Genomic DNA, 26,890 nt, shown 5'->3' with positions numbered 1-26,890 from the left:
GTAGGTGCACCCACACATGTGAGGTACCGTTTTCATTGGGACACCTGTGGGAACGCGTGACGGTAGGCCATGTGTTGTTGGGGGCGTGTTTCGATGGTCGCGTCGAGCGAAATGTGCGGAAAAAGCTTTTTTTCCCCCACATTTCGGACTTTGCAGGGGTGTCTGGGTAAAAAAATCTGGGGCGATGTGCGCAAATCACACCTCTGCGGATTCCCACGGGTGTCCTCTTTTCGGAAATGCATGGGGCTCCCTGTTTTCCTTGGTGGCTTGGACACCCGAGGCCCATATCTGTATGTTGTGCCGGTCGGCAGAATGGCTGAGATTCCCCTCTGCAAACAGACTGGGGGTTGCTTGCGTTTTCGGCTTGCCCCTTGCCGGCCAGGTAGGTGCACCCACGCATGTGAGGTACCGTTTTCATCGGGACACCTGTGGGAACGCGGGACGGTAGGCCATGTGTTGTTGGGGGCGTGTTTCGATGGGTGTGTCGAGCAAAATGTGAGGAAAATGCGTATTTTTTCCCACATTTCGGACTTTGCGGGGGTGTCTGGGTAATAAAATCTGGGGCAATTTGGGCATATCATACCTTTGCGGATTCCCACGGGTGTCCTCTTTTCGGAAATGCATGGGGTTCCCTGTTTTCCTCGGTGGCTTGGACACCCGAGGCCCATATCTGTATGATGTGAGAGTGTGACATTTCCGGTGTGAAAACAGACTTGGGGTTACTTGTGTTTTAGGCTTTCCCCTTGGCGGCCAGGTAGGTGCACCCACACATGTGAGGTACCGTTTTCATCGGGACACCTGTGGGAACGCGTGACGGTAGGCTATGTGTTGTTGGGGGCGTGTTTCGATGGGTGCGTCGAGCGAAATGTGCGGAAAAAGCGTTCTTTTCCCCACATTTCGGACTTTGCAGGGGTGTCTGGGTAATAAATTCTGGGGCAATTTGGGCATATCATACCTCTGCGGATTCCCACGGGTGTCCTCTTTTTGGAAATGCATGGGGTTCCCTGTTTTCCTCGGTGACTTGGACACCCGAGGCCCATATCTGTATGTTGTGCCGGTCGGCAGAATGGCTGAGATTCCCCTCTGCAAACAGACTGGGGGTTGCTTGCGTTTTCGGCTTGCCCCTTGCCGGCCAGGTAGGTGCACCCACGCATGTGAGGTACCGTTTTCATCGGGACACCTGTGGGAACGCGGGACGGTAGGCCATGTGTTGTTGGGTGCGTGTTTCGATGGGTGCGTCGAGCGAAATGTGCGGAAAAAGCGTTTTTTCCCCCACATTTCGGACTTTGCAGGGGTGTCTGGGTAAAAAAATCTGGGGCGATGTGCGCAAATCACACCTCTGCGGATTCCCACGGGTGTCCTCTTTTCGGAAATGCATGGGGCTCCCTGTTTTCCTTGGTGGCTTGGACACCCGAGGCCCATATCTGTATGTTGTGCCGGTCGGCAGAATGGCTGAGATTCCCCTCTGCAAACAGACTGGGGGTTGCTTGCGTTTTCGGCTTGCCCCTTGCCGGCCAGGTAGGTGCACCCACGCATGTGAGGTACCATTTTCATCGGGACACCTGTGGGAACGCGGGACGGTAGGCCATGTGTTGTTGGGGGCGTGTTTCGAGGGGTGCGTCGAGCGAAATGTGCGGAAAAAGCGTTTTCTCCCCCACATTTCGGACTTTGCAGGGGTGTCTGGGTAAAAAAATCTGGGGCGATGTGCGCAAATCACACCTCTGCGGATTCCCACGGGTGTCCTCTTTTCGGAAATGCATGGGGCTCCCTGTTTTCCTTGGTGGCTTGGACACCCGAGGCCCATATCTGTATGTTGTGCCGGTCGGCAGAATGGCTGAGATTCCCCTCAGCAAACAGACTGGGGGTTGCTTGCGTTTTCGGCTTGCCCCTTGCCGGCCAGGTAGGTGCACCCACGCATGTGAGGTACCGTTTTCATCGGGACACCTGTGGGAACGCGGGACGGTAGGCCATGTGTTGTTGGGGGCGTGTTTCGATGGGTGTGTCGAGCGAAATGTGCGGAAAAAGCGTTTTTTTCCCCACATTTCGGACTTTGCAGGGGTGCCTGGGTAATAAATTCTGGGGCACTTTGGGCATATCATACCTCTGCGGATTCCCACGGGTGTCCTCTTTTCAGAAATGCATGGGGTTCCCTGTTTTCCTCGGTGGCTTGGACACCCGAGGCCCATATCTGTACATTGTGCCGGTCGGCAGAATGTCTGAGATTTCCCTCTGAAAACAGACTTGGGGTTACTTGTGTTTTAGGCTTTCCCCTTGGCGGCCAGGTAGGTGCACCCACACATGTGAGGTACCGTTTTCATCGGGACACCTGTGGGAATGCGCGACGGTAGGCCATGTGTTGTTGGGGGTGTGTTTCGATGGGTGAGCCGAGCAAAATGTGCGGAAATTGCGTATTTTTTCCCACAGTTCGGACTTTGCGGGGGTGTCTGGGTAATAAAATCTGGGGCAATTTGGGCATATCATACCTTTGCGGATTTCCACGGGTGTCCTCTTTTCGGAAATGCATGGGGTTCCCTGTTTTCCTCGGTGGCTTGGACACCCGAGGCCCATATCTGTATGATGTGAGAGTGTGACATTTCCGGTGTGAAAACAGACTTGGGGTTACTTGTGTTTTAGGCTTTCCCCTTGGCGGCCAGGTAGGTGCACCCACACATGTGAGGTACCGTTTTCATTGGGACACCTGTGGGAACGCGTGACGGTAGGCCATGTGTTGTTGGGGGCGTGTTTCGATGGTCGCGTCGAGCGAAATGTGCGGAAAAAGCGTTTTTTCCCCCACATTTCGGACTTTGCAGGGGTGTCTGGGTAAAAAAATCTGGGGCGATGTGCGCAAATCACACCTCTGCGGATTCCCATGGGTGTCCTCTTTTCGGAAATGCATGGGGCTCCCTGTTTTCCTTGGTGGCTTGGACACCCGAGGCCCATATCTGTATGTTGTGCCGGTCGGCAGAATGGCTGAGATTCCCCTCTGCAAACAGACTGGGGGTTGCTTGCGTTTTCGGCTTGCCCCTTGCCGGCCAGGTAGGTGCACCCACGCATGTGAGGTACCGTTTTCATCGGGACACCTGTGGGAACGCGGGACGGTAGGCCATGTGTTGTTGGGGGCGTGTTTCGATGGGTGTGTCGAGCAAAATGTGAGGAAAATGCGTATTTTTTCCCACATTTCGGACTTTGCGGGGGTGTCTGGGTAATAAAATCTGGGGCAATTTGGGCATATCATACCTTTGCGGATTCCCACGGGTGTCCTCTTTTCGGAAATGCATGGGGTTCCCTGTTTTCCTTGGTGGCTTGGACACCCGAGGCCCATATCTGTATGATGTGAGAGTGTGACATTTCCGGTGTGAAAACAGACTTGGGGTTACTTGTGTTTTAGGCTTTCCCCTTGGCGGCCAGGTAGGTGCACCCACACATGTGAGGTACCGTTTTCATCGGGACACCTGTGGGAACGCGTGACGGTAGGCCATGTGTTGTTGGGGGCGTGTTTCGATGGGTGTGTCGAGCGAAATGTGCGGAAAAAGCGTTTTTTTCCCCACATTTCGGACTTTGCAGGGGTGTCTGGGTAATAAATTCTGGGGCAATTTGGGCATATCATACCTCTGCGGATTCCCACGGGTGTCCTCTTTTTGGAAATGCATGGGGTTCCCTGTTTTCCTCGGTGACTTGGACACCCGAGGCCCATATCTGTATGTTGTGCCGGTCGGCAGAATGGCTGAGATTCCCCTCTGCAAACAGACTGGGGGTTGCTTGCGTTTTCGGCTTGCCCCTTGCCGGCCAGGTAGGTGCACCCACGCATGTGAGGTACCGTTTTCATCGGGACACCTGTGGGAACGCGGGACGGTAGGCCATGTGTTGTTGGGTGCGTGTTTCGATGGGTGCGTCGAGCGAAATGTGCGGAAAAAGCGTTTTTTCCCCCACATTTCGGACTTTGCAGGGGTGTCTGGGTAAAAAAATCTGGGGCGATGTGCGCAAATCACACCTCTGCGGATTCCCACGGGTGTCCTCTTTTCGGAAATGCATGGGGCTCCCTGTTTTCCTTGGTGGCTTGGACACCCGAGGCCCATATCTGTATGTTGTGCCGTCGGCAGAATGGCTGAGATTCCCCTCTGCAAACAGACTGGGGGTTGCTTGCGTTTTCGGCTTGCCCCTTGCCGGCCAGGTAGGTGCACCCATGCATGTGAGGTACCGTTTTCATCGGGACACCTGTGGGAACGCGGGACGGTAGGCCATGTGTTGTTGGGGGCGTGTTTCGATGGGTGCGTCGAGAGAAATGTGCGGAAAAAGCATTTTTTCCCCCACATTTCAGACTTTGCAGGGGTATCTGGGTAAAAAAATCTGGGGCGATGTGCGCAAATCACACCTCTGCGGATTCCCATGGGTGTCCTCTTTTCGGAAATGCATGGGGCTCCCTGTTTTCCTTGGTGGCTTGGACACCCGAGGCCCATATCTGTATGTTGTGCCGGTCGGCAGAATGGCTGAGATTCCCCTCTGCAAACAGACTGGGGGTTGCTTGCGTTTTCGGCTTGCCCCTTGCCGGCCAGGTAGGTGCACCCACGCATGTGAGGTAGCATTTTCATCGGGACACCTGTGGGAACGCGGGACGGTAAGCCATGTGTTGTTGGGGGCGTGTTTCGAGGGGTGCGTCGAGCGAAATGTGCGGAAAAAGCGTTTTCTCCCCCACATTTCGGACTTTGCAGGGGTGTCTGGGTAAAAGAATCTGGGGCGATGTGCGCAAATCACACCTCTGCGGATTCCCACGGGTGTCCTCTTTTCGGAAATGCATGGGGCTCCCTGTTTTCCTTGGTGGCTTGGACACCCGAGGCCCATATCTGTATGTTGTGCCGGTCGGCAGAATGGCTGAGATTCCCCTCTGCAAACAGACTGGGGGTTGCTTGCGTTTTCGGCTTGCCCCTTGCCGGCCAGGTAGGTGCACCCACGCATGTGAGGTACCATTTTCATCGGGACACCTGTGGGAACGCGGGACGGTAGGCCATGTGTTGTTGGGGGCGTGTTTCGATGGGTGTGTCGAGCGAAATGTGCGGAAAAAGCGTTTTTTTCCCCACATTTCGGACTTTGCAGGGGTGTCTGGGTAATAAATTCTGGGGCAATTTGGGCATATCATACCTCTGCGGATTCCCACGGGTGTCCTCTTTTCGGAAATGCATGGGGTTCCCTGTTTTCCTCGGTGGCTTGGACACCCGAGGCCCAAATCTGTACATTGTGCCGGTCGGCAGAATGTCTGAGATTTCCCTCTGAAAACAGACTTGGGGTTACTTGTGTTTTAGGCTTTCCCCTTGGCGGCCAGGTAGGTGCACCCACACATGTGAGGTACCGTTTTCATCGGGACACCTGTGGGAACGCGGGACGGTAGGCCATGTGTTGTTGGGGGCGTGTTTCGATGGGTGAGTCGAGCGAAATGTGAGGAAAATGCATATTTTTTCCCATATTTCGGACTTTGCGGGGGTGTCTGGGTAATAAATTCTGGGGCGATTTGGGCATATCATACCTCTGCAGATTCCCACGGGTGTCCTCTTTTCGGAAATGCATGGGGTTCCCTGTTTTCCTTGGTGGCTTGGACACCCGAGGCCCATATCTGTATGATGTGAGAGTGTGACATTTCCGGTGTGAAAACAGACTTGGGGTTACTTGTGTTTTAGGCTTTCCCCTTGGCGGCCAGGTAGGTGCACCCACACATGTGAGGTACCGTTTTCATCGGGACACCTGTGGGAATGCGCGACAGTAGGCCATGTGTTGTTGGGGGCGTGTTTCGATGGGTCAGCCGAGCAAAATGTGCGGAAATTGCGTATTTTTTCCCACATTTCGGACTTTGCGGGGGTGTCTGGGTAATAAAATCTGGGGCAATTTGGGCATATCATACCTTTGCGGATTCCCACGGGTGTCCTCTTTTCGGAAATGCATGGGGTTCCCTGTTTTCCTCGGTGGCTTGGACACCCGAGGCCCATATCTGTATGATGTGAGAGTGTGACATTTCCGGTGTGAAAACAGACTTGGGGTTACTTGTGTTTTAGGCTTTCCCCTTGGCGGCCAGGTAGGTGCACCCACACATGTGAGGTACCGTTTTCATCGGGACACCTGTGGGAACGCGTGACGGTAGGCCATGTGTTGTTGGGGGCGTGTTTCGATGGGTGCGTCGAGCAAAATGTGCGGAAAAAGCGTTTTTTTCCCCACATTTCGGACTTTGCAGGGGTGTCTGGGTAATAAATTCTGGGGCACTTTGGGCATATCATACCTCTGCGGATTCCCACGGGTGTCCTCTTTTCGGAAATGCATGGGGTTCCCTGTTTTCCTCGGTGGCTTGGACACCCGAGGCCCATATCTGTACATTGTGCCGGTCGGCAGAATGTCTGAGATTTCCCTCTGAAAACAGACTTGGGGTTACTTGTGTTTTAGGCTTTCCCCTTGGCGGCCAGGTAGGTGCACCCACACATGTGAGGTACCGTTTTCATCGAGACACCTGTGGGAATGCGCGACGGTAGGCCATGTGTTGTTGGGGGCGTGTTTCGATGGGTGAGCCGAGCAAAATGTGCGGAAATTGCTTATTTTTTCCCACAGTTCAGACTTTGCGGGGGTGTCTGGGTAATAAAATCTGGGGCAATTTGGGCATATCATACCTTTGCGGATTCCCACGGGTGTTCTCTTTTCGGAAATGCATGGGGTTCCCTGTTTTCCTCGGTGGCTTGGACACCCGAGGCCCATATCTGTATGATGTGAGAGTGTGACATTTCCGGTGTGAAAACAGACTTGGGGTTACTTGTGTTTTAGGCTTTCCCCTTGGCGGCCAGGTAGGTGCAGCCACACATGTGAGGTACCGTTTTCATCGGGACACCTGTGGGAACGCGTGACGGTAGGCCATGTGTTGTTGGGTGCGTGTTTCGATGGGTGCGTCGAGCGAAATGTGCGGAAAAAGCGTTTTTTCCCCCACATTTCGGACTTTGCAGGGGTGTCTGGGTAAAAAAATCTGGGGCGATGTGCGCAAATCACACCTCTGCGGATTCCCACGGGTGTCCTCTTTTCGGAAATGCATGGGGCTCCCTGTTTTCCTTGGTGGCTTGGACACCCGAGGCCCATATCTGTATGTTGTGCCGGTCAGCAGAATGGCTGAGATTCCCCTCTGCAAACAGACTGGGGGTTGCTTGCGTTTTCGGCTTGCCCCTTGCCGGCCAGGTAGGTGCACCCACACATGTGAGGTACCGTTTTCATCGGGACACCTGTGGGAACGCGGGACGGTAGGCCATGTGTTGTTGGGGGCGTGTTTCGATGGGTGCGTCGAGCGAAATGTGCGGAAAAAGCATTTTTTCCCCCACATTTCAGACTTTGCAGAGGTGTCTGGGTAAAAAAATCTGGGGCGATGTGCCCAATCACACCTCTGCGGATTCCCATGGGTGTCCTCTTTTCGGAAATGCATGGGGCTCCCTGTTTTCCTTGGTGGCTTGGACACCCGAAGGCCCATATCTGTATGTTGTGCCGGTCGGCAGAATGGCTGAGATTCCCCTCTGCAAACAGACTGGGGGTTGCTTGCGTTTTCGGCTTGCCCCTTGCCGGCCAGGTAGGTGCACCCACGCATGTGAGGTACCATTTTCATCGGGACACCTGTGGGAACGCGGGACGGTAGGCCATGTGTTGTTGGGGGCGTGTTTCGAGGGGTGCGTCGAGCGAAATGTGCGGAAAAAGCGTTTTCTCCCCCACATTTCGGACTTTGCAGGGGTGTCCGGGTAAAAAAATCTGGGGCGATGTGCGCAAATCACACCTCTGCGGATTCCCACGGGTGTCCTCTTTTCGGAAATGCATGGGGCTCCCTGTTTTCCTTGGTGGCTTGGACACCCGAGGCCCATATCTGTATGTTGTGCCGGTCGGCAGAATGGCTGAGATTCCCCTCTGCAAACAGACTGGGGGTTGCTTGCGTTTTCGGCTTGCCCCTTGCCGGCCAGGTAGGTGCACCCACGCATGTGAGGTACCATTTTCATCGGGACACCTGTGGGAACGCGGGACGGTAGGCCATGTGTTGTTGGGGGCGTGTTTCGATGGGTGTGTCGAGCGAAATGTGCGGAAAAAGCGTTTTTTTCCCCACATTTCGGACTTTGCAGGGGTGTCTGGGTAATACATTCTGGGGCAATTTGGGCATATCATACCTCTGCGGATTCCCACGGGTGTCCTCTTTTCGGAAATGCATGGGGTTCCCTGTTTTCCTCGGTGGCTTGGACACCCGAGGCCCATATCTGTACATTGTGCCGGTCGGCAGAATGTCTGAGATTTCCCTCTGAAAACAGACTTGGGGTTACTTGTGTTTTAGGCTTTCCCCTTGGCGGCCAGGTAGGTGCACCCACACATGTGAGGTACCGTTTTCATCGGGACACCTGTGGGAACGCGGGACGGTAGGCCATGTGTTGTTGGGGGCGTGTTTCGATGGGTGAGTCGAGCGAAATGTGAGGAAAATGCATATTTTTTCCCACATTTCGGACTTTGCGGGGGTGTCTGGGTAATAAATTCTGGGGCGATTTGGGCATATCATACCTCTGCAGATTCCCACGGATGTCCTCTTTTCGGAAATGCATGGGGTTCCCTGTTTTCCTTGGTGGCTTGGACACCCGAGGCCCATATCTGTATGATGTGAGAGTGTGACATTTCCGGTGTGAAAACAGACTTGGGGTTACTTGTGTTTTAGGCTTTCCCCTTGGCGGCCAGGTAGGTGCACCCACACATGTGAGGTACCGTTTTCATCGGGACACCTGTGGGAATGCGCGACAGTAGGCCATGTGTTGTTGGGGGCGTGTTTCGATGGGTCAGCCGAGCAAAATGTGCGGAAATTGCGTATTTTTTCCCACATTTCGGACTTTGCGGGGGTGTCTGGGTAATAAAATCTGGGGCAATTTGGGCATATCATACCTTTGCGGATTCCCACGGGTGTCCTCTTTTCGGAAATGCATGGGGTTCCCTGTTTTCCTCGGTGGCTTGGACACCCGAGGCCCATATCTGTATGATGTGCGAGTGTGACATTTCCGGTGTGAAAACAGACTTGGGGTTACTTGTGTTTTAGGCTTTCCCCTTGGCGGCCAGGTAGGTGCACCCACACATGTGAGGTACCGTTTTCATCGGGACACCTGTGGGAACGCGTGACGGTAGGCCATGTGTTGTTGGGGGCGTGTTTCGATGGGTGCGTCGAGCGAAATGTGCGGAAAAAGCGTTTTTTTCCCCACATTTCGGACTTTGCAGGGGTGTCTGGGTAATAAATTCTGGGGCAATTTGGGCATATCATACCTCTGCGGATTCCCACGGGTGTCCTCTTTTCGGAAATGCATGGGGTTCCCTGTTTTCCTCGGTGGCTTGGACACCCGAGGCCCATATCTGTACATTGTGCCGGTCAGCAGAATGTCTGAGATTTCCCTCTGAAAACAGACTTGGGGTTACTTGTGTTTTAGGCTTTCCCCTTGGCGGCCAGGTAGGTGCACCCACACATGTGAGGTACCGTTTTCATCGAGACACCTGTGGGAACGCGGGACGGTAGGCCATGTGTTGTTGGGGGCGTGTTTCGATGGGTGAGTCGAGCGAAATGTGAGGAAAATGCATATTTTTTCCCACATTTCGGACTTTGCAGGGGTGTCTGGGTAATAAATTCTGGGGCAATTTGGGCATATCATACCTCTGCGGATTCCCACGGGTGTCCTCTTTTCGGAAATGCATGGGGTTCCCTGTTTTCCTCGGTGGCTTGGACACCCGAGGCCCAAATCTGTACATTGTGCCGGTCGGCAGAATGTCTGAGATTTCCCTCTGAAAACAGACTTGGGGTTACTTGTGTTTTAGGCTTTCCCCTTGGCGGCCAGGTAGGTGCACCCACACATGTGAGGTACCGTTTTCATCGGGACACCTGTGGGAACGCGGGACGGTAGGCCATGTGTTGTTGGGGGCGTGTTTCGATGGGTGAGTCGAGCGAAATGTGAGGAAAATGCATATTTTTTCCCATATTTCGGACTTTGCGGGGGTGTCTGGGTAATAAATTCTGGGGCGATTTGGGCATATCATACCTCTGCAGATTCCCACGGGTGTCCTCTTTTCGGAAATGCATGGGGTTCCCTGTTTTCCTTGGTGGCTTGGACACCCGAGGCCCATATCTGTATGATGTGAGAGTGTGACATTTCCGGTGTGAAAACAGACTTGGGGATACTTGTGTTTTAGGCTTTCCCCTTGGCGGCCAGGTAGGTGCACCCACACATGTGAGGTACCGTTTTCATCGGGACACCTGTGGGAATGCGCGACAGTAGGCCATGTGTTGTTGGGGGCGTGTTTCGATGGGTCAGCCGAGCAAAATGTGCGGAAATTGCGTATTTTTTCCCACATTTCGGACTTTGCGGGGGTGTCTGGGTAATAAAATCTGGAGCAATTTGGGCATATCATACCTTTGCGGATTCCCACGGGTGTCCTCTTTTCGGAAATGCATGGGGTTCCCTGTTTTCCTCGGTGGCTTGGACACCCGAGGCCCATATCTGTATGATGTGAGAGTGTGACATTTCCGGTGTGAAAACAGACTTGGGGTTACTTGTGTTTTAGGCTTTCCCCTTGGCGGCCAGGTAGGTGCACCCACACATGTGAGGTACCGTTTTCATCGGGACACCTGCGGGAACGCGTGACGGTAGGCCATGTGTTGTTGGGGGCGTGTTTCGATGGGTGCGTCGAGCAAAATGTGCGGAAAAAGCGTTTTTTTCCCCACATTTCGGACTTTGCAGGGGTGTCTGGGTAATAAATTCTGGGGCACTTTGGGCATATCATACCTCTGCGGATTCCCACGGGTGTCCTCTTTTCGGAAATGCATGGGGTTCCCTGTTTTCCTCGGTGGCTTGGACACCCGAGGCCCATATCTGTACATTGTGGCGGTCGGCAGAATGTCTGAGATTTCCCTCTGAAAACAGACTTGGCGTTACTTGTGTTTTAGGCTTTCCCCTTGGCGGCCAGGTAGGTGCACCCACACATGTGAGGTACCGTTTTCATCGAGACACCTGTGGGAATGCGCGACGGTAGGCCATGTGTTGTTGGGGGCGTGTTTCGATGGGTGAGCCGAGCAAAATGTGCGGAAATTGCTTATTTTTTCCCACAGTTCAGACTTTGCGGGGGTGTCTGGGTAATAAAATCTGGGGCAATTTGGGCATATCATACCTTTGCGGATTCCCACGGGTGTTCTCTTTTCGGAAATGCATGGGGTTCCCTGTTTTCCTCGGTGGCTTGGACACCCGAGGCCCATATCTGTATGATGTGAGAGTGTGACATTTCCGGTGTGAAAACAGACTTGGGGTTACTTGTGTTTTAGGCTTTCCCCTTGGCGGCCAGGTAGGTGCAGCCACACATGTGAGGTACCGTTTTCATCGGGACACCTGTGGGAACGCGTGACGGTAGGCCATGTGTTATTGGGTGCGTGTTTCGATGGGTGCGTCGAGCGAAATGTGCGGGAAAAGCGTTTTTTCCCCCACATTTCGGACTTTGCAGGGGTGTCTGGGTAAAAAAATCTGGGGCGATGTGCGCAAATCACACCTCTGCTGATTCCCACGGGTGTCCTCTTTTCGGAAATGCATGGGGCTCCCTGTTTTCCTTGGTAGCTTGGACACCCGAGGCCCATATCTGTATGTTGTGCCGGTCGGCAGAATGGCTGAGATTCCCCTCTGCAAACAGACTGGGGGTTGCTTGCGTTTTCGGCTTGCCCCTTGCCGGCCAGGTAGGTGCACCCACGCATGTGAGGTACCGTTTTCATCGGGACACCTGTGGGAACGCGGGACGGTAGGCCATGTGTTGTTGGGGGCGTGTTTCGATGGGTGCGTCGAGCGAAATGTGCGGAAAAAGCATTTTTTCCCCCACATTTCAGACTTTGCAGGGGTGTCTGGGTAAAAAAATCTGGGGCGATGTGCCAAATCACACCTCTGCGGATTCCCATGGGTGTCCTCTTTTCGGAAATGCATGGGGCTCCCTGTTTTCCTTGGTGGCTTGGACACCCGAGGCCCATATCTGTATGTTGTGCCGGTCGGCAGAATGGCTGAGATTCCCCTCTGCAAACAGACTGGGGGTTGCTTGCGTTTTCGGCTTGCCCCTTGCCGGCCAGGTAGGTGCACCCACGCATGTGAGGTACCATTTTCATCGGGACACCTGTGGGAACGCGGGACGGTAGGCCATGTGTTGTTGGGGGCGTGTTTCGAGGGGTGCGTCGAGCGAAATGTGCGGAAAAAGCGTTTTCTCCCCCACATTTCGGACTTTGCAGGGGTGTCTGGGTAAAAAAATCTGGGGCGATGTGCGCAAATCACACCTCTGCTGATTCCCACGGGTGTCCTCTTTTCGGAAATGCATGGGGCTCCCTGTTTTCCTTGGTGGCTTGGACACCCGAGGCCCATATCTGTATGTTGTGCCGGTCGGCAGAATGGCTGAGATTCCCCTCTGCAAACAGACTGGGGGTTGCTTGCGTTTTCGGCTTGCCCCTTGCCGGCCAGGTAGGTGCACCCACGCATGTGAGGTACCATTTTCATCGGGACACCTGTGGGAACGCGGGACGGTAGGCCATGTGTTGTTGGGGGCGTGTTTCGATGGGTGTGTCGAGCGAAATGTGCGGAAAAAGCGTTTTTTTCCCCACATTTCGGACTTTGCAGGGGTGTCTGGGTAATACATTCTGGGGCAATTTGGGCATATCATACCTCTGCGGATTCCCACGGGTGTCCTCTTTTCGGAAATGCATGGGGTTCCCTGTTTTCCTCGGTGGCTTGGACACCCGAGGCCCATATCTGTACATTGTGCCGGTCGGCAGAATGTCTGAGATTTCCCTCTGAAAACAGACTTGGGGTTACTTGTGTTTTAGGCTTTCCCCTTGGCGGCCAGGTAGGTGCACCCACACATGTGAGGTACCGTTTTCATCGGGACACCTGTGGGAATGCGCGACAGTAGGCCATGTGTTGTTGGGGGCGTGTTTCGATGGGTCAGCCGAGCAAAATGTGCGGAAATTGCGTATTTTTTCCCACATTTCGGATTTTGCGGGGGTGTCTGGGTAATAAAATCTGGGGCAATTTGGGCATATCATACCTTTGCGGATTCCCACGGGTGTCCTCTTTTCGGAAATGCATGGGGTTCCCTGTTTTCCTCGGTGGCTTGGACACCCGAGGCCCATATCTGTATGATGTGCGAGTGTGACATTTCCGGTGTGAAAACAGACTTGGGGTTACTTGTGTTTTAGGCTTTCCCCTTGGCGGCCAGGTAGGTGCACCCACACATGTGAGGTACCGTTTTCATCGGGACACCTGTGGGAACGCGTGACGGTAGGCCATGTGTTGTTGGGGGCGTGTTTCGATGGGTGCGTCGAGCGAAGTGTGCGGAAAAAGCGTTTTTTTCCCCACATTTCGGACTTTGCAGGGGTGTCTGGGTAATAAATTCTGGGGCAATTTGGGCATATCATACCTCTGCGGATTCCCACGGGTGTCCTCTTTTCGGAAATGCATGGGGTTCCCTGTTTTCCTCGGTGGCTTGGACACCCGAGGCCCATATCTGTACATTGTGCCGGTCGGCAGAATGTCTGAGATTTCCCTCTGAAAACAGACTTGGGGTTACTTGTGTTTTAGGCTTTCCCCTTGGCGGCCAGGTAGGTGCACCCACACATGTGAGGTACCGTTTTCATCGGGACACCTGTGGGAACGCGGGACGGTAGGCCATGTGTTGTTGGGGGCGTGTTTCGATGGGTGAGTCGAGCGAAATGTGAGGAAAATGCGTATTTTTTCCCACATTTCGGACTTTGCGGGGGTGTCTGGGTAATAAATTCTGGGGCGATTTGGGCATATCATACCTCTGCAGATTCTCACGGGTGTCCTCTTTTCGGAAATGCATGGGGTTCCCTGTTTTCCTCGGTGGCTTGGACACCCGAGGCCCATATCTGTATGATGTGAGAGTGTGACATTTCCGGTGTGAAAACAGACTTGGGGTTACTTGTGTTTTAGGCTTTCCCCTTGGCGGCCAGGTAGGTGCACCCACACATGTGAGGTACCGTTTTCATCGGGACACCTGTGGGAATGCGCGACGGTAGGCCATGTGTTGTTGGGGGCGTGTTTCGATGGGTGAGCCGAGCAAAATGTACGGAAATTGCGTATTTTTTCCCACATTTGGGACTTTGCGGGGGTGTCTGGGTAATAAAATCTGGGGCAATTTGGGCATATCATACCTTTGCGGATTCCCACGGGTGTCCTCTTTTCGGAAATGCATGGGGTTCCCTGTTTTCCTCGGTGGCTTGGACACCCGAGGCCCATATCTGTATGATGTGAGAGTGTGACATTTCCGGTGTGAAAACAGACTTGGGGTTACTTGTGTTTTAGGCGTTCCCCTTGGCGGCCAGGTAGGTGCACCCACACATGTGAGGTACCGTTTTCATGGGGACACCTGTGGGAACGCGTGACGGTAGGCCATGTGTTGTTGGGGGCGTGTTTCAATGGGTGAGCCGAGCAAAATGTGTGGAAATTGCGTATTTTTTCCCACATTTCGGACTTTGCGGGGGTGTCTGGGTAATAAAATCTGGGGCAATTTGGGCATATCATACCTTTGCGGATTCCCACGGGTGTCCTCTTTTCGGAAATGCATGGGGTTCCCTGTTTTCCTCGGTGGCTTGGACACCCGAGGCCCATATCTGTATGATGTGCGAGTGTGACATTTCCGGTGTGAAAACAGACTTGGGGTTACTTGTGTTTTAGGCTTTCCCCTTGGCGGCCAGGTAGGTGCACCCACACATGTGAGGTACCGTTTTCATCGGGACACCTGTGGGAACGCGTGACGGTAGGCCATGTGTTGTTGGGGGCGTGTTTCGATGGGTGCGTCGAGCGAAATGTGCGGAAAAAGCGTTTTTTTCCCCACATTTCGGACTTTGCAGGGGTGTCTGGGTAATAAATTCTGGGGCAATTTGGGCATATCATACCTCTGCGGATTCCCACGGGTGTCCTCTTTTCGGAAATGCATGGGGTTCCCTGTTTTCCTCGGTGGCTTGGACACCCGAGGCCCATATCTGTATGATGTGAGAGTGTGACATTTCCGGTGTGAAAACAGACTTGGGGTTACTTGTGTTTTAGGCTTTCCCCTTGGCGGCCAGGTAGGTGCACCCACACATGTGAGGTACCGTTTTCATCGGGACACCTGTGGGAATGCGCGACGGTAGGCCATGTGTTGTTGGGGGCGTGTTTCGATGGGTGAGCCGAGCAAAATGTACGGAAATTGCGTATTTTTTCCCACATTTGGGACTTTGCGGGGGTGTCTGGGTAATAAAATCTGGGGCAATTTGGGCATATCATACCTTTGCGGATTCCCACGGGTGTCCTCTTTTCGGAAATGCATGGGGTTCCCTGTTTTCCTCGGTGGCTTGGACACCCGAGGCCCATATCTGTATGATGTGAGAGTGTGACATTTCCGGTGTGAAAACAGACTTGGGGTTACTTGTGTTTTAGGCGTTCCCCTTGGCGGCCAGGTAGGTGCACCCACACATGTGAGGTACCGTTTTCATGGGGACACCTGTGGGAACGCGTGACGGTAGGCCATGTGTTGTTGGGGGCGTGTTTCAATGGGTGAGCCGAGCAAAATGTGTGGAAATTGCGTATTTTTTCCCACATTTCGGACTTTGCGGGGGTGTCTGGGTAATAAAATCTGGGGCAATTTGGGCATATCATGCCTTTGCGGATTCCCACGGGTGTCCTCTTTTCGGAAATGCATGAGGTTACCTGTTTTCCTCGGTGGCTTGGACACCCGACGCCCATATCTGTATGATGTGAGAGTGTGACATTTCCGGTGTGAAAACAGACTTGGGGTTACTTGTGTTTTAGGCTTTCCCCTTGGCAGCCAGGTAGGTGCACCCACACATGTGAGGTACCGTTTTCATCGGGACACCTGTGGGAACGCGTGACGGTAGGCCATGTGTTGTTGGGGGTGTGTTTCGATGGGTGAGCCGAGCAAAATGTGCGGAAATTACGTATTTTTTCCCACAGTTCGGACTTTGCGGGGGTGTCTGGGTAATAAATTCTGGGGCGATTTGGGCATATCATACCTCTGCGGATTTCCACGGGTGTCCTCTTTTCGGAAATGCATGGGGTTCCCTGTTTTCCTCGGTGGCTTGGACACCCGAGGCCCATATCTGTACATTGTGCCGGTCGGCAGAATGTCTAAGATTTCCCTCTGAAAACAGACTTGGGGTTACTTGTGTTTTAGGCTTTCCCCTTGGCGGCTAGGTAGGTGCACCCACACATGTGAGGTACCATTTTTATCGGGACACCTGTGGGAACGCGTGACGGTAGGCCATGTGATGTTGGGGGCGTGTTTCGATGGGTGAGCCGAGCGAAATGTGCGGAAATTGCGTATTTTTTCCCACATTTCGGACTTTGCGGGGGTGTCTGGGTAATAAAATCTGGGGCAATTTGGGCATATCATACCTTTGCGGATTCCCACGGGTGTCCTCTTTTCGGAAATGCATGGGGTTCCCTGTTTTCCTCGGTGGCTTGGACACCCGAGGCCCATATCTGTATGATGTGAGAGTGTGACATTTCCGGTGTGAAAACAGACTTGGGGTTACTTGTGTTTTAGGCTTTCCCCTTGGCGGCCAGGTAGGTGCACCAACACATGTGAGGTACTGTTTTCATCGGGACACCTGTGGGAACGCGTGACGGTAGGCCATGTGTTGTAGGGGGCGTGTTTCGATGGGTGTGTCGAGCGAAATGTGCAGAAAAAGCTTTTTTTTCCCCACATTTCGGACTTTGCAGGGGTGTCTGGGTAATAAATTCTGGGGCAATTTGGGCATATCATACCTCTGCGGATTCCCACAGGTGTCCTCTTTTCGGAAATGCATGGGGTTCCCTGTTTTCCTCGGTGGCTTGGACACCCGAGGCCCATATCTGTACATTGTGCCGGTCGGCAGAATGTCTGAGATTTCCCTCTGAAAGCAGACTTGGGGTTACTTGTGTTTTAGGCTTTCCCCTTGGCGGCCAGGTAGGTGCACCCACACATGTGAGGTACCGTTTTCATCGGGAAACCTGTGGGAACGCGGGACGGTAGGCCATGCATTGTTGGGAGCGTGTTTCGATGGGTGAGTCGAGCGAAATGTGAGGAAAATGCGTATTTTTTCCCACATTTCGGACTTTGCGGGGGTGTCTGGGTAATACATTCTGGGGCGATTTGGGCATATCATACCTCTGCGGATTCCCACGGGTGTCCTCTTTTCGGAAATGCATGGGGTTCCCTGTTTTCCTCGGTGGCTTGGACACCCGAGGCCCATATCTGTATGATGTGAGAGTGTGACATTTCCGGTGTGAAAACAGACTTGGGGTTACTTGTGTTTTAGGCTTTCCCCTTGGCGGCCAGGTAGGTGCACCCACACATGTGAGGTACCGTTTTCATCGGGACACCTGTGGGAACGCGTGACGGTAGGCTATGTGTTGTTGGGGGTGTGTTTCGATGGGTGCGTCAAGCGAAATGTGCGGAAAAAGCGTTTTTTTCCCCACATTTCGGACTTTGCAGGGGTGTCTGGGTAATAAATTCTGGGGCAATTTGGGCATATCATACCTCTGCGGATTCCCACGGGTGTCCTCTTTTTGGAAATGCATGGGGTTCCCTGTTTTCCTCGGTGGCTTGGACACCCGAGGCCCATATCTGTACATTGTGCCGGTCGGCAGAATGTCTGAGATTTCCCTCTGAAAACAGACTTGCGGTTACTTGTGTTTTAGGCTTTCCTCTTGGCGGCCAGGTAGGTGCACCCACACATGTGAGGTACCGTTTTCATCGGGACACCTGTGGGAACGCGGGACGGTAGGCCATGTGTTGTTGGGAGCGTGTTTCGATGGGTGAGTCGAGCGAAATGTGAGGAAAATGCGTATTTTTTCCCACATTTCGGACTTTGCGGGGGTGTCTGGGTAATAAATTCTGGGGCGATTTGGGCATATCATACCTCTGCGGATTCCCACGGGTGTCCTCTTTTCGGAAATGCATGGGGTTCCCTGTTTTCCTCGGTGGCTTGGACACCCGAAGCCCATATCTGTATGATGTGAGAGTGTGACATTTCCGGTGTGAAAACAGACTTGGGGTTACTTGTGTTTTAGGCTTTCCCCTTGGCGGCCAGGTAGGTGCACCCACACATGTGAGGTACCGTTTTCATCGGGACACCTGTGGGAACGCCTGACAGTAGGCCATGTGTTGTTGGGGGCGTGTTTCGATGGGTGAGTCGAGCGAAATGTGAGGAAAATGCGTATTTTTTCCCACATTTCGGACTTTGCGGGGGTGTCTGGGTAATAAATTCTGGGGCGATTTGGGCATATCATACCTCTGCGGATTCCCACGGGTGTCCTCTTTTCGGAAATGCATGGGGTTCCCTGTTTTCCTCGGTGGCTTGGACACCCGAAGCCCATATCTGTATGATGTGAGAGTGTGACATTTCCGGTGTGAAAACAGACTTGGGGTTACTTGTGTTTTAGGCTTTCCCCTTGGCGGCCAGGGAGGTGCACCCACACATGTGAGGTACCGTTTTCATCGGGACACCTGTGGGAACGCGGGACGGTAGGCCATGTGTTGTGTTTGTGTGGTTTTCATAACGTTTTGACCCATTTGCTGGAGCCCTTTGTCTCATAACCCTTTCTTTTCCCAAATGTGACCTACATTTAGTCGCTGCTTTAGCCACCATACACTTTTGTAACCTGCACAAGTCACCTACCCTTGAAAAGGTCTGCCTGTGCTCTTTCAGAAAATGTATGGCTGCTGTTCCTCACCACATTGGTTTTCCCAATTTACACATGCTAAGTGCGTCTGGTCAGGCCGTGAGCGTAAAACTCCTGTGTACCATGGCTCAGTGTTTGGCTTGTGGTATTGCTTGTTTTGTACAAACACTACAAAAATGGTATGCTCTCCTAACTGCAAGAGTCGGGGGAATGTAGCGGAGCATTGCTTTTCTCAAAATTCATAGAAGCCATTGCCGTACCAAGCCAACCATGTCCAACACATACCTTTTTTTTCAGTCATTTTCCCGCTTTTTCCCCCATTCGATGGCAATTTCCCCTACCTAGTTGTTGGCTGACCTATGCAAATCACCCCTTCCTAAACTTGGAATTTTGTCTACTTTTCAGAAATATATGCCTTTCTGTCCTCCAATTTGGCTTTCCTGCCCTTTTCTTCCATTCCGTCCATGCATGTCCAATTGGCAAAAATGGCAAAAATCGCCTACCTCTCACCAAACGGTTGATAACCCCATCAAAATAATTTTTTTCCATTTCCACTCAACCTGTTCCTGAAAGCCAACACATTGGGGAACTCAGCACAGCAAACCATTTGTTCCTAGCTCTTACAAGGAAAAAACCACAGGCTTCTTTGTACATCATTTTATTGGCATTTTTTGAAAAAACCCAAAATTTTCGCACATTTTCCTTATTTTCTCTCACCCCCCTACAGCAACCTGAGATTCCTGGGTGGCGTTACGACCGCCTACATGTGGGGAAAAAAAGGAGCCAAATTTGGCCGAGATATCTCATGTAACGAAAAAGTTACAAGCCATTGAATGGCCACATACCAAAATCACCAAAAAAGGCTCTGGCACTGGGGAGAAATACCCATGGCACTTAAAGGGTTAAAGAGTTTACAGTTCTTTAATTTCCCTTTTTACTTTGGCATTTGCTACTTTCGTTCAACACAGTTTGGTTTCTTATCGGCTCTCCCCTCGACACACAGGCTGTGATGGACCGCTTGGCTTTTCTTTCATCTGGAGTCAAGGACGGTACCACAGTAGCAAGCATCTCTCCCTGTCCTGGTTATCAGCGTAGGAGGGCTCTGTGTACCGTTGCCATCTGCTGCAACACCCACTGGCTATTGTTTGCGGTCCTGCGATTCCTTTCTTGGAAGCTTTGCGGGTCGAGTTCGAAAAAGGCAAGGTCACTTCTCTCCTTGTCACCCCTTTGGTTCTCGCTGTCTTTTTTCTACTCTTGAACTGCCGTATCTGGATAGCTGTCTCATCGCGCGGTTCAGCTTGCTCGTAGTGTGTTTTTTTGCTCCAACTGTTATCCCTGTGGGGAAGGGAAAGGGCCATCAGGTGTTTGTGATTCTGGTCAATTGCCTGACTTTACCTGACCCTTGTGTATGGACATGTCAGGTAAAGGGCCCTGGTATTAGTCGGTTGTCTTTTGAACTGTGCAAAAGTGTTGATGTTGGAAAAGGGACGGAGTGGAGTTTCTGAGTATTCTACATGGCAGGATGGGGAAAAGGTGTTAGAAGAAGGGAGATACCGTGTGTAACCAGTCGGTGTCCCACTCCCACTCCCCGAGGACCCCTCATCCAGGGGATCCTCTCTCACTGGTCCACCCCCAGGAACTGGATCCAATAGCTATGGCCATGTCCTGGCCACCTGCAGGACAGATCCCTGGGGACTTGTCAGGGAGACACCTTCAGGTTTCTCACACCACTCACAGAACACTCAATCAATCCAGCCACCAGTATTCTGAGCTAACATTCCACACATACATTCCAAAGCCCTAATGTCCTAGGAAGCACATTAGTACATATCTCCCTTCGTACTACAATGTAATTGAGACTACCACCTCCCCCTCTGTACATGCAAACCTAAACGCTGGGAGAAGGAAATAGAACACACTCAACACCCACACTGAACTGGAAAAGTGGTGCAGTCCAAATATAGTAATCAGCACCCGATACCTAAAAGCATGCAGGTGAAAACTGCTCCGTGAACCGCTCTCAACCAGTAAAGAATACCGCAACTACACCACACAAGGACCTACATACCCAAAAGGTGGAGCCTACAAGCTCAATCAACACAAAACAGCCATCCTAACACAGCTAGACAAAACATTAACGATAGATGACAGTAAAGATGTCACACCCACAATGTGTTAACGCATTTGTCTTAGGAGGATAGCTCGGGGGCAACGTGCTCGCCTTGGAAGCAAGATGACACAGAGCACCACAGGTTCGATCCCTGGGTCCACCCTTAGAAATCTCTGGGTATTAAGAGCATTATAAATAAAATATCATATCATATCATATCACAAGAAATATACAATGACAAAACGTCATATGGATCCATGCTGCTAACACAAAACTGTGACAATGGATCCATTCTGCTAATCACAATAAAAGCCAGGAAAACTGTGAAAACAGGCACCAATCTGATCGTCAACTACACATGTGAAACCTCTCCGTGCACTTAAACCAAACACCAAGCTTTAACCTATCAGCTGAACCCAACCAGCAACTGTAACCAACAGTAGAAAACTAACAAACAACTGTAACCAAACCGTTAGACCACTCCCCATGTGCCTCCACATGGCCCTGAACCTCACTCAAACTGTAACGAACAGCGCGACAAACACCATGTACCTCCACATGACTTAACCAACACCAAAACCACAACAGTGTAACCATCAGTTAAACCCCTAAAATCTACCTCCACATTGCCCCAAACAACAAAAACTGTAACCAACAGTTAAACAAAACACAATTTACCTCCACATGGCCCATAATTGTAACCAAACAGTTCCCGGACGCCCAGGAGCCACCCAGAACTCAAAGGGCAAAACAACTGCACACAAATTGACAGCCAACCCACAAACATAACTAGGTCACACCCAAACACAACCCACAAAACAAATGATTGACAAAACACACAACAAAATACAACATACACCCAAATTGACAAATAGGTACACCCTGCACTCACATGTCCAACAAAGTTTGAATCTCTAATATATCCTACATGCCTTAAAATTGGATCCATACATCCAGTGCCTACCTGAATGAGAATGGACCTCCATGCATCCTCATGTCCAAGAGCCCAAACCTTTTGACAACATATCCCAGCGCACACTTAGGTAAGTGAAAAGGAACCCAACGGACCTCCCTGCACCCTCCAGTCCTCAAAACACCCAAAATGTTGACAACATTGCCAGATCCACATCAGCAGTGAACTAGGACCCAGCAGACCTCCCCGCACCCTCAAGTCCTCAAATGAGGGCACCTCGTACACATATGTGCCAAATTCATAAAATGTAAAAATACAATACATACCCTGTGTCAAATCAAACAACTATAACCCAGCTTCCTAGCCCTACACTCATACCTATTGAGGCCACGGCAGAACACAACACCACTTTATCACCAGCCACTGAACCTAACATATATCCCATTCTCCCCCTAGGTAAAAATCACTTCAAATCTAAACTATAGAGGCCACCACAAAAACACAAAGAGCATTTTTCAAAAAATAGGCCTCCCCCACACAACCCTATATTATTCCTCCTCCATTATGTTGAAATCCCCAATTTGCAGGTAAAAGCCCATAAATCTGGACCCAACTCCTTGAACGTATTGACGTATCTGCTACACCTTTGGCAGATTGCTGAAATGGCGATCTTGCCCTGCGCAATCTTGATTTCCACCATGCCCCTTCGACACACGGGACATCTTATCCTGCTCATCCATTGAAAGTCTCCTCCACTTTTCCTCCCGTGACTCAACAGTATAGCAATACAAGGAAGGACTATTTATCTTACCCCTCCTTGCTGAACATATCCTGCTGTCATCATGATGCACAAACCAGGACCTGTGACATCCACGCAGCCCTTCGATTGCTTTGCTCCTACTTCTCCGGCACCCCTCGCAGCGATGTCGGCTCCAACGCTGGACACATGTCCAATGGAATGTACCTCGTGCACAGCACTTGATGATGCGCCCACACCTACACCATTCCACTCAAGAACACCTAGGAATACAGCATCAGATGATGCTGCTACCCCAACCATGGCTGACGTCATCATTTATGCAAAGACCTCATTGCAGGAGGATCGCTCCATAGCACTGTGGCCTCCACAGGATTCCGGAAACCTTGGCCCCTCCTCCGCCGAACAGGCAAGTCGGATGCCGTTGGAAGGTGGCATGCCAAATCCTCGATACTCCTTGTGGCTGGCAACTGCTCCGCTGACCCCCTGTCCTCATCCGCTGTCCTCGTCCAGCCACGGCACCAAAACAGTTTCTCCCCACGACGGGTCATGTCAACTGGTCTCCGGACCATCGTTCACCTTTGCCTTGCTTGGCCCAAACAGCAAAGGAGCGCAACACTCCTCATACAATGTTAGCTACTTCTTGCCACACCAGCTCCTGCTGCACCAACCTGTCAGGTCCTTCCTGGCTGGCACAACAAACTTGCAACGCCAAGACTGAAAGCCCTTTGGGACCTTGGCACCATCCTGCCTGGTCCCTGTCTCTCACTGGCACAGCCTTGATGTGTGATCCTTCGGGGCAATATCTGTGCCCACCAACTGCTCCTCCGCCACAGCTCTAGTTTCCAAGACCAACTCGCCACCAATGAAATGACCCATAGTTCTTCAGTGAGAGACCATGCTGGAATTAGTAGGTGTCTTTATTCTAGCTCAGTTGTACACTTATATGTGAAGTTTAACACGCACAGCCACTGGCCCATCCACACACCAAGCCAGCTACCCTCCAAATGCCACTCACAGAATATTCACTCAATCCAGCCACCAGCATTTCAAGCAAACATTTCACACATGCATTCAGAAGCCCTAATGTCCTGGCAAGCACATTAGTACGAGGTGTTTTAATGATTCATGCAGAGCTACCTGATTTTGAGGCAGGGATAGATTCAAACCAAAAAACATTTCACGGGGCATATGGTGATTCATAGCTGTGTGGTATTTGGAAGAAATTGTCTCACCACCGATAGGCATAGGTTTAGGTCCCACAAGTCAACACACATACAAATAGCATTGTTGGGCTTCGTCACAATAAATATGGGGGCAGATTACTCTGAGCTTCCTATCATCCAGATAATATTAGCCTGGTACAGCTGTTCTAGCTCCAAAGCCAGCTCTTCCCACAACTGGAATGTGGTGTGGCTTGCATCCATTTGGTTTGGCACCCTTTTTCAATATAATTATAATTGTTTTTATAACGCTCTTTATACTAGGGACCAGTTTCTAAGTGCGAGCCCAGGATTCAAACCTTTGTTGCAATGTATTGCCTTGCTTCCAAGACAAACGCGTTGCCCCTGAGCTATCCTCCTATTATGCAGTGACTAAAGATCTTGGGTAAGCCTATCTCTTTCCTGAAAACAGTTGGATATTCATGCCTGAGAGAAATGTCAGACACCACCCACCACACCCAATATGACCTCCGCCTTGTTCGATCTGGATCGTAAGAGCTCCCTCGTCTGTCCATTACACTGAGCCGACCCTTTCTTTGCCACATACACCTTAACGGAAATTGACCTCCCTATATAACATAGAATACTCCATGTATACCCTAGTAGCACGACCCAGCTTGTTTCAAAGCTGCATTGCCTGATTTCAGCAGGCAAAAGGTGGTTCACATTGTTTGGAAATGCACTTGTAAACACCTCTATCATTACGATCATGTTTGATGAATCTGTGACAATCAGCATGTGAATTCCTTTCCTGTCTTTTCTCATGGTGCACCCCAGTCATTCGTGCATCGATTCTGTGTCACTAAAACCACTTTTGAGTCCTTTCACTCAAAATACTCCTCTAAAACACAACTCCCTCGACCCTTTCCTCCCTTGTGGAACATCCTGCTGAAATGCTCTTCTCATCCACACTTCGTGCACTTAGCTTTGAGGGCCGGACATTGACTGTCATTGAAGACATGTATTGACCAAACATACCCCTGACACCTTCCCTTGCTTCCTCCCCAACCTTATGTAATTGTCTTGGGGCAAACCTGACTTTACTCCTATGCTCAGCATTCTCCCCTTTTTCCTTTCTGTTTGAATATTTACATCAGTCGAGTTGGGCTCCATCTGATCTGAAGACACGTACTTGCCCACTCTCTGAACAATTGTGTTCTCCTTTCTCTTCACAGCCTGCAACATATACATATCTTGTTTAGACCTTATTTTTACTTCCCCCTTTCACATCTTCTGTGTTCTCACTTCCAGTCTACCTCTTGGATCATCATCTTTTCTCTCTCTCAATTTTCCCAATGATTTCTTCTACTGTTTCTCCTCCTTCAACTCTTCTATCAAACTCTCTGTCTTCTTTCAGCTAAATGTTCCTACTTCTCTGATCTTTTGCACACCCAGTCATCTCACCATAGATGTCTTTTTCAATCTCTTTCTTGTCTCCTCTCTCCCCTACTCCTGGTTACTCTATTAATTCTACTTTATCAGCTTCGGACATTGCCTCATATTTCTCCTCTAGGGTGATTTCTCTTTGCTCTGCTAGTGAGTCTCCTACCCTCCAAACAACTTCAATTCTCCATGCCTAACCTCCTAAATATACCTTTACCTGTTTTACTCCAATTACCAATGAGAAGACTTCCCTTTTGTAGGCTCACCCGACCACTTCTCCAACTGATCCCATCCCAAAGGTACTCATTCCTAAAGTTTATCCTTCTCTTGTTTCCTACCTCACTTCTTTGTTTAATATCTGTCTTTCGGCTTCAACTTTTCTTTGCTTGTTTAAACATTCCTCAGTTATACCGATCTTAAAGAAATCTTCTGCTGATCCTTCACTTGTTTCTACTTTCTGCCCTATTTTTCTTTTGCGCTACCTTTCTAAAATACTTGAACGTATTGTCTATACTCAAGTCTCTACTTTTGTCTTTCATAATTCCATTCTTTCCTGTCAGGGTTCCATCCTTTTCATTCCATCAAGGCTGCTCTTCTTTCTGTTCTAGATTCTTTACTGTCCACGCACTACTCTAAACAATTGTCTCTTCTTATCTTACTAGATATATCTGCTGCTTTTGATACTGTTGATCACTCTCTCTTATTGGCTTCTCTTTCTTCCTTTGGTTTTACTGGATATGTTCTTTCTTGGTTCAGGTCATACCTGTTCCAGAGGCCATTCTCAGTTTCCTGGGCAGGTGCCTCTTCTGATACATTCCCGCTTACTTATGTGGTCCCTCAAGGCTCGGTTCCTGATCCTTTTCTCTTTTCTCTCAATAGTTCCCCACTTGCTGAAGTTATTTCTTCCTTTGGTCTATCCCATCACTTTTATGCTGACCACACTCAACTTTTTCTGTCTTTCCATCTTTTTCTTCAGACATCCACAATAAACTTACTTCTTGTCTTCTTGCCATCAAATCGTGGATGTCAGCTCACTTTTTAATACTTAATGCTGCTAAAACAGAGGTACTTTTCTTCCTTGCTAATACTATTCCATCTCCTCTTCCTCACTCTTTCATCCTATTTCCTCCCTCTCAGTTACCTATTTCTTCTACAGCCCATAACTTGTGACTCTACTTAGACTCTTATATATCCTTCAAGCATCACATCTCTTTATCCTCACGTGCCTGTCACTTTCACTTGCATAACCTTTGGAAAGCTTGTTCTTTCCTGACGTTTGAAGCCACCAAAATTCTGGTATCTTCTCTAATACTGCCTTGACTTTTCTACTGCTCCTCTGCTCTCTTTGGGCTCCCTCTTTCTTGTCTTGCCCCTTTGAAATCTGTTTTTAACACTTCTATCAGTCTTCTCTTTCTTGTAGCTCATTATGACTCTATTTCTTCTTCTCTTTGTAATATTAGCTGGCTCTCTTTCCAGTCATGCCTTAACTTTAACTTCTTGTGTCTAGTCTTCAAATCTCTCTGTGGTCTCGCTGCTGAATATCAATCTGCTTTAGTTTCATTCTATACTCCATCCCGCTCACTTAGTTCTTCTTTGCAATTTTTTCTAGTGGTTTCTCTTCCTCTGTGTGCTCAGTCTCGCTTTCATTCATATTCGTGCCTTGCTCCTCTACACTGGAATGTTCTTCCTCTTTTTCTTCGCTCTATCTCTATCTATTCCATATCTTGTTACTCTATGAGGTCCCATTTAATTCATTCTGGCTACTATTACACATTGTTTTTCCTATGT

Source organism: Ambystoma mexicanum, chromosome 6p (genome assembly GCF_040938575.1).
Source record: "Ambystoma mexicanum isolate Mex_15411 chromosome 6p, UKY_AmexF1_1, whole genome shotgun sequence".
NCBI lineage: Eukaryota > Metazoa > Chordata > Amphibia > Caudata > Ambystomatidae > Ambystoma > Ambystoma mexicanum.
The sequence above is the reverse complement of the archived record's forward strand: the minus strand, read 5'-3'. Positions refer to the sequence as shown.